Source organism: Monodon monoceros, unplaced genomic scaffold (assembly GCF_005190385.1).
Source record: "Monodon monoceros isolate NGI ecotype Baffin Bay Population unplaced genomic scaffold, NGI_Narwhal_1 Super_Scaffold_10, whole genome shotgun sequence".
NCBI lineage: Eukaryota > Metazoa > Chordata > Mammalia > Artiodactyla > Monodontidae > Monodon > Monodon monoceros.
In genome coordinates, this window is record NW_021703766.1 from 4,297,089 (window position 1) to 4,305,124 (window position 8,036).

At 49.2% G+C, this 8,036-nt stretch overlaps 1 protein-coding gene across 2 annotated transcripts in view; it reads left to right on the forward strand.

The window, feature by feature from the left end:
• The first annotated feature begins 663 nt into the window (after positions 1–663).
• The window catches only part of MEAK7 (MTOR associated protein, eak-7 homolog), a 66,326-nt gene continuing 58,953 nt past the window's right edge, over positions 664–8,036 (forward strand). The window contains exon 1 of one of the 2 annotated variants that reach the window (XM_029206967.1): positions 664–821. The gene's annotated coding sequence lies outside the window, so the exon portion shown is untranslated. The remainder of the gene's footprint in view (positions 822–8,036) is intronic. The other variant, XM_029206976.1, reaches the window with a different exon arrangement.

An 8,036-nucleotide genomic window follows, 5' to 3' on the forward strand; every position in this document is an offset into this window, starting at 1 on the left:
GGGCCAAGGACACAGCTGCTCCTGAGGTTTTATTAGAGAAATCTGCCCAATTAAAGGAAGTTGCTGGTTGACTTTTCTTTTTTTCCCAAAACAGGGAAGCTAATAAAACATTGTCTTTAGAAGGAAGGATAAGTATGCACTTTCTTAGTTTATTTTTCAAGAATCCTATTATGGAGAGAAGCCAGATCTCCTCTGATGTTGCTTTAGCACACAATTATTTTAATGACAGAAGCCTGGGTTTCTATGCAGCTGAGTTTTGAACTCTTACAAACACAAGCCCCCTGCTTCATGCGAACACGGAAAGTGTGAGCACAGCTCTCAGAGTTGCTGGGCCCCACCTGGGCGAACTTACGAGGAAACGAGAGGAATTTATTGGAAGACACACGGTTGACTCCTAGGGAGTCAGAACCAGACGGAAGGCCATCAGATACCCTGGTAGTGCCCCTCCTCCATCTTCTCTCTCTGTCAGTCTACTTACTCGCCTCAACCCACGTGGCAGAGAGCTGCCCCCAGCACCTAAAATTATGAATCACAAATCCAGGACACAGTACGATAAGGCATAGGCTCAGAGGAAGAACCTGATCGGCCCAGTTGAGTCAGGTGACCACCCTTTGTCCAATCACCTACAGCCAGAGCAGCTGACTTGCAAGGTGCAAATATGGCCGCTAGGGTCTGAGCCGCCCGAGGGGCTTGTGGAGCAGAGTTGCGGGGAGGTGGGGTGGATGGGCTCGAGGATGGAGCCCCTACCTGTGCTTTTCATCGTCTGGTGATACAGAAAATACCTAAGGACAAAAAGCCACTGCAGATTTAAGACGCCGATGGTAAGGGAGCTGTGTTTTATTCCTTAAAACTTCATTTGCATAAATTTGTGAAATAGTGAGTATATATTGGAGCCATTTAAAAATTCTGTTCACTAGTGGATTGTAGACCCCTTGCAAGGACCCCACCCGCAGCTTGAAGTCCAGGAACGGAGGCCTCAGATAGCTTCTTGCATAAGGATAATGAACCCTTTGCCGATATCCTATCGGCCTTTCTCCCCCAGGGGTGCCTCGCCTGTTTGGGCCCAGGAGAGGAAAGAGCTCGACCTGTCCGCTTTTTAGAAGGTCCCTCTGAGCTGGAATAATCCCCCCCAAGCCGAGGGGCAGGGAGGGCCTGCCTGCGTGTTTTCTCCGAATCCTAAAGCAGGTGGAGAGGCAGGAAGGGAGTGGGGGGGGGGGCGGGGAGGGAGCCGGAGGCTTAGCACGTGGGTTTATCAGCTAATCAATCACCTCCTCCTTCACTCTGGTAACCCGTTCCATTCATGTATTCGTTCCTGAAAGTGTTGACCGATGAGAAAACATGCTTTCATGATGCTGCCAGACCACTCTGGTGAGGGGTGCAGGGCCCCAGGGCCGGGACCTATCAGAGGCTTCAGAGAGGACAGGTACTTGAATTAGCCTTAAAAGGTGCGTTCATTCATTCATTTACTCATTCGGTCACCAAATACTTAGTGTTTGCAGACACCATTCTAGGTGCTGGAGACACACTGGGGCGATAAACAACAAAGTTCCCGCCCTTGTTACAGGCCAGGGAATTGATTCCACCACTTAGGGATGAGGGCGAAGCCAGCTGCTAGCGTTTAGACCCATCATACTTGTAACCCAGCAACGGGCTTACGTGCCGGAGGCTCAGAAAGCCAAACTCTGGCAGCGGGAGTTTGCAGCAGGGCACCAAGCAAAGGAGTGGGAGACCAGCCTCAGATCCACTTGAACTTGGTCTTTGAGTTGGGGGTGTTTTAAAGGCAAAGAACAAAGAATCTGGGTTTGATCATGGTCTTGTGACATTTCTGTGACATTTTCTTAATCATAGTTTGGGGATTCGGAATGTCTCTGGTTTACGATTCTCTGGCCAGGTGGTCCATGGCCGGGTGCTCTGTGAGCTCGCGTTGCCCTGGAGGAACAACCCGAGTTCCTACGTTAATGATGACATCTGTAATGGCGCTTTTAGCACACTAACGATGTTATCTACAACAGCAGCCTTAAGTCATCTGATTCTAGCTGATTAGTTAGTGATCAGTTAGGCCAGAATTAAGGTCAAAGGGGACAAGAAAGGGAATAAAGTTTCTGTTAGAGAGGTTAGTCATAATCTCGGTTAAGGGAATTCAGTTTTAGGGGGACGCGATTTCATACTCAGCTGGTGAGACTCCCCAGGCCGGGGTCAGCCCCTCCTCCGCACCTGGCAAGCACTGAGCACCTCCTGCCCGCCAGGCACCGTGCTTAGTGCTTGACCTGACTTTCTCATCCCGTCTTCATGCCAGTTCTCCTCAGTGGACACTCGCGTTAGCCCCACTTTGCAGATAGGGGAACGGAGGCTTAGTGAGGCTAAGCCACTAGAGCCTTGTTCCCACCTGTGTGATTTGCTCTGTCCTGTATGCCGGGAGATTTGTCTGCTCGTCTATCATAACTCTCCATTCAACCGGTGCTCTCTCTGGAGGACGAGGACCTCCCCTAACACAGGAAGTGCTCAGTGGGGTTCCTGGAGGGGACCAGTGTCTTCCCCACCCCCGGATCGCAGGTGTCTGCCCCCCACCTTGGAACCCTTGTTCTTAGCTCTTTCCTCCATGGTAAGGACCAATAGTAGCAAAGCAGTGCCCTTCCAGGGGAAGAGAAAGGATGACAGGGATGGATGCTTTCGTGCTGGAATTTCAGGCATCAGATTGCGGAGAAGATTTTAACCTCCACTTTCCGTGCTCCCGGAAGTTTCCCCATGGAATTGGTGGCAGTAAAAGGATACGGGTTGGGGAAGGATCTGAACCCAAGATTTCCCATTTCCATGTCACTGTGATTTACTGGCCCATGGGGCACCTGCCTGCATTGATGCCCAAGGTCCCCCAAACCTTGGGGAGGGTACCTGATGCTTCTCTTCCCAGAAAAGTCACCCCTCGGCTTACGCCTCGCAAAGGAGTCAGTACCCCTTTCTCAGTGGGTCCCGGTTGCTTTAAAAAGGAGAGAAAAATGGAGAGCTGCGGGGTTTGAAGCCATGTATTCTTGCGGGCAGTCAGTGGAGTTAGAATCCAGAGGGGAAGAGTCCCGGGCTTCTGTTCACTGCAGTCATAGCAAGAATGCAGCTTTAACCTCGAAAGTGACGTTGCCTCCTTCCAGCCCAGATGAAATTAACCTGTCCTGCATGGGTGATGTCCTGAGGGCCCCATAAACCTGGATTCCAGCTACCGCTCTGTGTGGGGCCTCAGGCAGGCCACTTCCTCTGCTCAGAAGTGAGAGACTCTTGGGTGCCTACAGGGGCCAGGGCATGGATGAAGCAGATAGGGAGGTGGTGCCCAGGCTAAGTGAGCCTGGGAGACCCCTGCCCTTACTATGTGGGAATGAGGGCTCGGGTTTCTAGAGCTGCTGATTTTTCAAGAGAAACTAGAACGTTGGCTTTTTTTTCCTTAGAAGATTTTTATCATACTTTTGTCATTTTAAAGTTTTTAATTAACATACAACATTCATGCCCCAAAAAGTTGTTCACATCCAAAGTGTCCAGCCAGATGGATTTTTGAGAACTGAACACGGTTCAGCACCCGCATCCAGAAACAGAGCACACCTGCCCCGAAGTCCCACCTTCCCCCAGCCCTCAGTATCACTGCCCTGGTGGTTCCCCATCCCCAGAGGTGCCCACTGTCCCAGCCTCTAACACCGGACATCAGCTTTGCTGGTTAGTATCAACACTTTACATCCAGGGTGTACTTCTGAGGCTGGCTTCTTTCCCCCACATTGTCTGAGATTCAGACAAATTTGGGGTGCGCTTGTAAACCATTCACTCTCAACTTCTGGGTTTAGTCATTTTACTGTGATGGGCATTTGGGTGCTTTCGTGTGTGAGGCCAATAAGAGAGCTGCTGTGAGCATCTTAGCGTGTGCCTGTTGACGTATAGACGAACACGTTTCCATCGATTTCATTCCAGGGGTGGAATTGCTGGCTCATAGGAAGGCACACCTTCAGAGAAAGATGAATTTGCTCTGAAATCTCCCTACTTTATAGTGACAGAAAGCAATGAATATTCGTTTAAACAGGGATTCAGCCAAGTAAAACATTCGTCAGGCAGATAAGGCCTGCTGGCAGCCGGTTCATACACTATAGGCTGGGTTGAACTTGACGGTCTGAATTAGCCCTCATAGTCTACAGTTAGCTTCATTGGTGTTTTGTCTTCTTAAATTTTTCAACATTTTTCATCATAAAAGAGCTATAACCATGTTATAGAAAATTCAGAAAAAGGAGAAAAGTAAAAAGTATCCCTGAGAGTTCATCCCCCTAAAACAAACATGGTAGTATCTTTGTATCCTTTGTGTTCTAGTGCTTTCCCCCCTGTGGATATACGTATTTTTTTTTCTTACAAGTGTGTGATATCGTGCTGCATACATTTATATATTCTGCCTTTTTGATTCAATCGTAAGCGTTTGCATGTTATTACATGGTCTTCCTATCCAACTGTGGTTGGTTTTAGATTCATTTAATTTTCTGGGTGGAGAGAAAACAATTCCTGTCTCTGTTATTAGATTTATCATTACATCTATAAATAAAAGGGCTGCTGGTAAGAGAGCTTTCTCTCTTTTAATAATGAGGCTTTATTCCAGGCGCATAGGAAAGTGGTTTGAAGAGCATGAAGTCTGCGGCCACACTACTCGGGTTCAGAATCCTGGTTGTACTGATTGCCCGCTGCGTGCCCTCTCAAGGCCTCAGTTTGCTGTATCTGGAAAATGGGAACACTAAACAGTGTTTACCTCATGGTTTGTTGTGAGGATTGAATGAGGTGATACATGTCATGTGCTTAGAACAGGGTTTGGCATTTCGTAAATGTATAGCAAGGGCTAGCTATTTATTCTGAGCTACAAGAACTATTTTTTATGTGTATTTTTCTGCATATAAAACCAATACTTGTTCATTACAGAAACATTAGAATACTCAGAGAGAGACCCCCTGTGAACATTTATGGGGTATATTTTGCCAGTCCAGTGTCAGTGCCCATAACTCGAGATTGCAACATAGGGATTGTTTGGTAACCTGTTTCTCAGTGACCCCAAATTTCTCTCTCTGTCATTGTTGGGAGCCGTTGTCCGTGGGCCTCTTAGGTTTCTGTATGTTTTAAATGGAAAACATGGATCCTCTGTTCAAGGATGTTTGTGTAGTGGTGGTTAGACATGGTGCTTCTCTCCAAGTAAAGGCCAGGATTGTTTTCTGATCAATATAATACAGAATCTCCCTCCAGGACAAGGTCAGGCAGGCTGCCTGACCAGCAGAAGAGATCTGGGTGCCTTAAGCTCAGGGTCCCTCAGCAGGGGAGAACATGCAGTGTGAGTGGCATCCTGCCGGGGCACCCTCATGTCGCCCTGGGGAACGTGGGCCGATGCTCATGCCGCCTGCTGTGTGCAAGGGATCAAGTCCTTTGTCTCTGATCCAGGAGTCTCGTGTCTCCTGCAGCAGCTATGAAACTGTGGCAGGGTCACCTGTAGGCTTGCACGTTAGGTACAATCTCTGCTCATCACAGGCCTTGAGAGCCATTCCACAGCCTTCTCCAGCATGATTTCCAGTGGCTGTGTCGTGGTCCCTCATTTTGCTTTTCTGTCCGTCTCTGGACCAATCTCTCATCATTGGAAACAGGTTAGTTTTCATTTGTTCACTATTTTAACCTTTTTAAAACTTTTACAATGTTGTTAGTTTCTGCTGTACAACAAAGTGATTCAGTCGTACGTATGTATACATTCTTTTTCATATTCTTTTCCATTATGATTTATCACACGATATTGAATATAGTTCCCTGTGTTATACAGTAGGACTGTGTTTAATGTTTTCACTGTGTTATACAGTAGGACTGTGTCTAATTTTTTCACCATTTTCACAGCGTTGCAATGGACAGTCTTGTAGCTAAGCTTGGCTCTCATGTGACTATTTCCGTGCCATAAATAGAAATTCCAAGGAATGACAAGATGCTGGTGTTGGCATATCAATACGCCCATTGTGGATTGAGACCTAGCTGATCCTGAGCCCTGGGATTTTCTGTGTCACAGATTCCCAGCTCTTTGAGAGCAGGGACATCCTCATCCTTGTGTCCCTAATACCAAGCACATAGCAGGTGTGCATCCAGTGTTAGTTGGACTCAAATAGGGTCCATAAATCAAGAGGGTGCCTCGGCACTGTATTGGATGACGTTGAACCCGCCTGTTCTCTCTCATCACCGTTGTCCTCCAGGAGACCGTCTGAATGCCACAAAATCACATTCAGTGTAAGGAGATAGGCAGAAGGCAAAGGAAACCTAGGACTTGGGGGGCTGCCCTGGGGGGAGGGGGCCGAGTCAGCTCCTTCACCCCCTAAATCATCCCCACAGTTATCTGTGAGATCCAGCCCTGTTGTCGTTTGTATTTGTAAGTCATTCTTTCTTCTGTGTGGGTCCCATCACCTGGAAAGGCCACATATGTTTAAGAATTCTGCGGTTGATGGGCACTTGGGTACTGCATTTCCAGCGTAGGGCTCTTGTGAGTAACGCTGCAAAGAACATTGTAGTACGAGTGCTCATACATGTAGGTGTTCCTCTTGGGTGTATACGGAGGAGTGGAATTTCTGGTTTATACCGTTATGCCTATGTGCAGCTTCAGCCGGTACTCCCAAATGGTTAGAAAGTGTTTATTCCATGAATGACTTTCTGGAATCCAAGAATCAGGGTGATGGATATATCGGTCATCACTGCAGTCAGGGCTGGCCTCCCGGGCAAATGGCCCTGCGCTCAGACGGGCCTGGGCTTGGGATTTAAGGCTCTGTGGGAGCCTTCTTGAAATTCTAAATAATTTTATCTTTATATTTGTGTTTTGTAAGTGATGTGTGATGGGATAATGGAGCATGCGCCGGGGGCTTGGCGGGCCTGCCTGCTGCCACCTCCCTGCTTCCCAGAATGAGTTTCAGCCACCGGCTCCCCCCTCCCCCCGTCCCAGTAACCAGGGCTGCTCTCCACCCACTTGTCCCATGAGCATCCTCTGTCTGAGGGAGCCTGTCATTAAATAACAGACGAAAAACACCATGACAGTTTGAGAGAGAGAAAGAAGAAAAGGGAAAGATGAAGCAGAGGAAAAGGTTTTTTTCTGCCTTTTGAACAAGGGCTGCACATTTTTCCTTCGCCTGGGCCCGCAGATTCCGCAGTGGCCCTGGCTGGAGTTCATGCCCTGCTCCCCGTGGCCAAGACCTTCTGCCCAAGTACTTCACACACGTGATCACACTTAACCTCTCACCACCCCGTGAGATCAGCATTATTGTCATCAGCTCCCTTGTGCAGACAAGGCGCCAAAGGCAGGGAGCGTGGAAGTAACCCTCCCGAGCAGTAGCTGGGAAGTGGGCATTGGGCAGGTTTGAAGGCTGCTGTTTCTGCCCCCAAAGCCTGTGCTTGTTAACCCCCTTAGGGCACCCGGCCTCCCTGCCGGTCTGGACCCCCTCAGGCAGGAAGGGCCAGCTTGTCAGGGCAAGCGGAAGAGCCTTGTGGAGAAGGGGCCTTCTGACGGCTGGTGTCGCCCAGAGCAGCATCAGCAGAAGGCCTGGCTGGCGCTTCTGGCCAGGGGTTAGTCCCCGGGGGGCTGGCGTGGGGCAGTGGGGCGCCAGCAGCCTGAAGGGGCCAAGGGGGCTCTGCAGTGTGTGCCCCGTGGATGGGCAGCAGCCACTTCGGGGGTGCGGAAAGCTTCATGAAATCATGATGAGGTCGCGATCCATAATGCATGAGGGGTCGGGTGGAGGCGCCTCTCGGGACACAGGGCCTTTGTTCCCGGCTTGTAATCATCTCAGAGAGGAAGGAAGCAAACGAGATTTATCTCCCAGAGTCTAATCAACTTCCTTTTGGGGCGGCCGCTCTCTGTCGCGCAGAACTCTGAATGCCGCCAGGGAATGCTTTGTGATGAGTTAGTATTGGTCAGACTTTGAAGGGCCGAAGATGTGTAACTGGCTTACAATGTCTTAGAAAACACGCGTTCTATTTTGTGTGTGTGTGTGTGTGTGTGTGTGTGTGTGTGTGTGTGTGTGTGT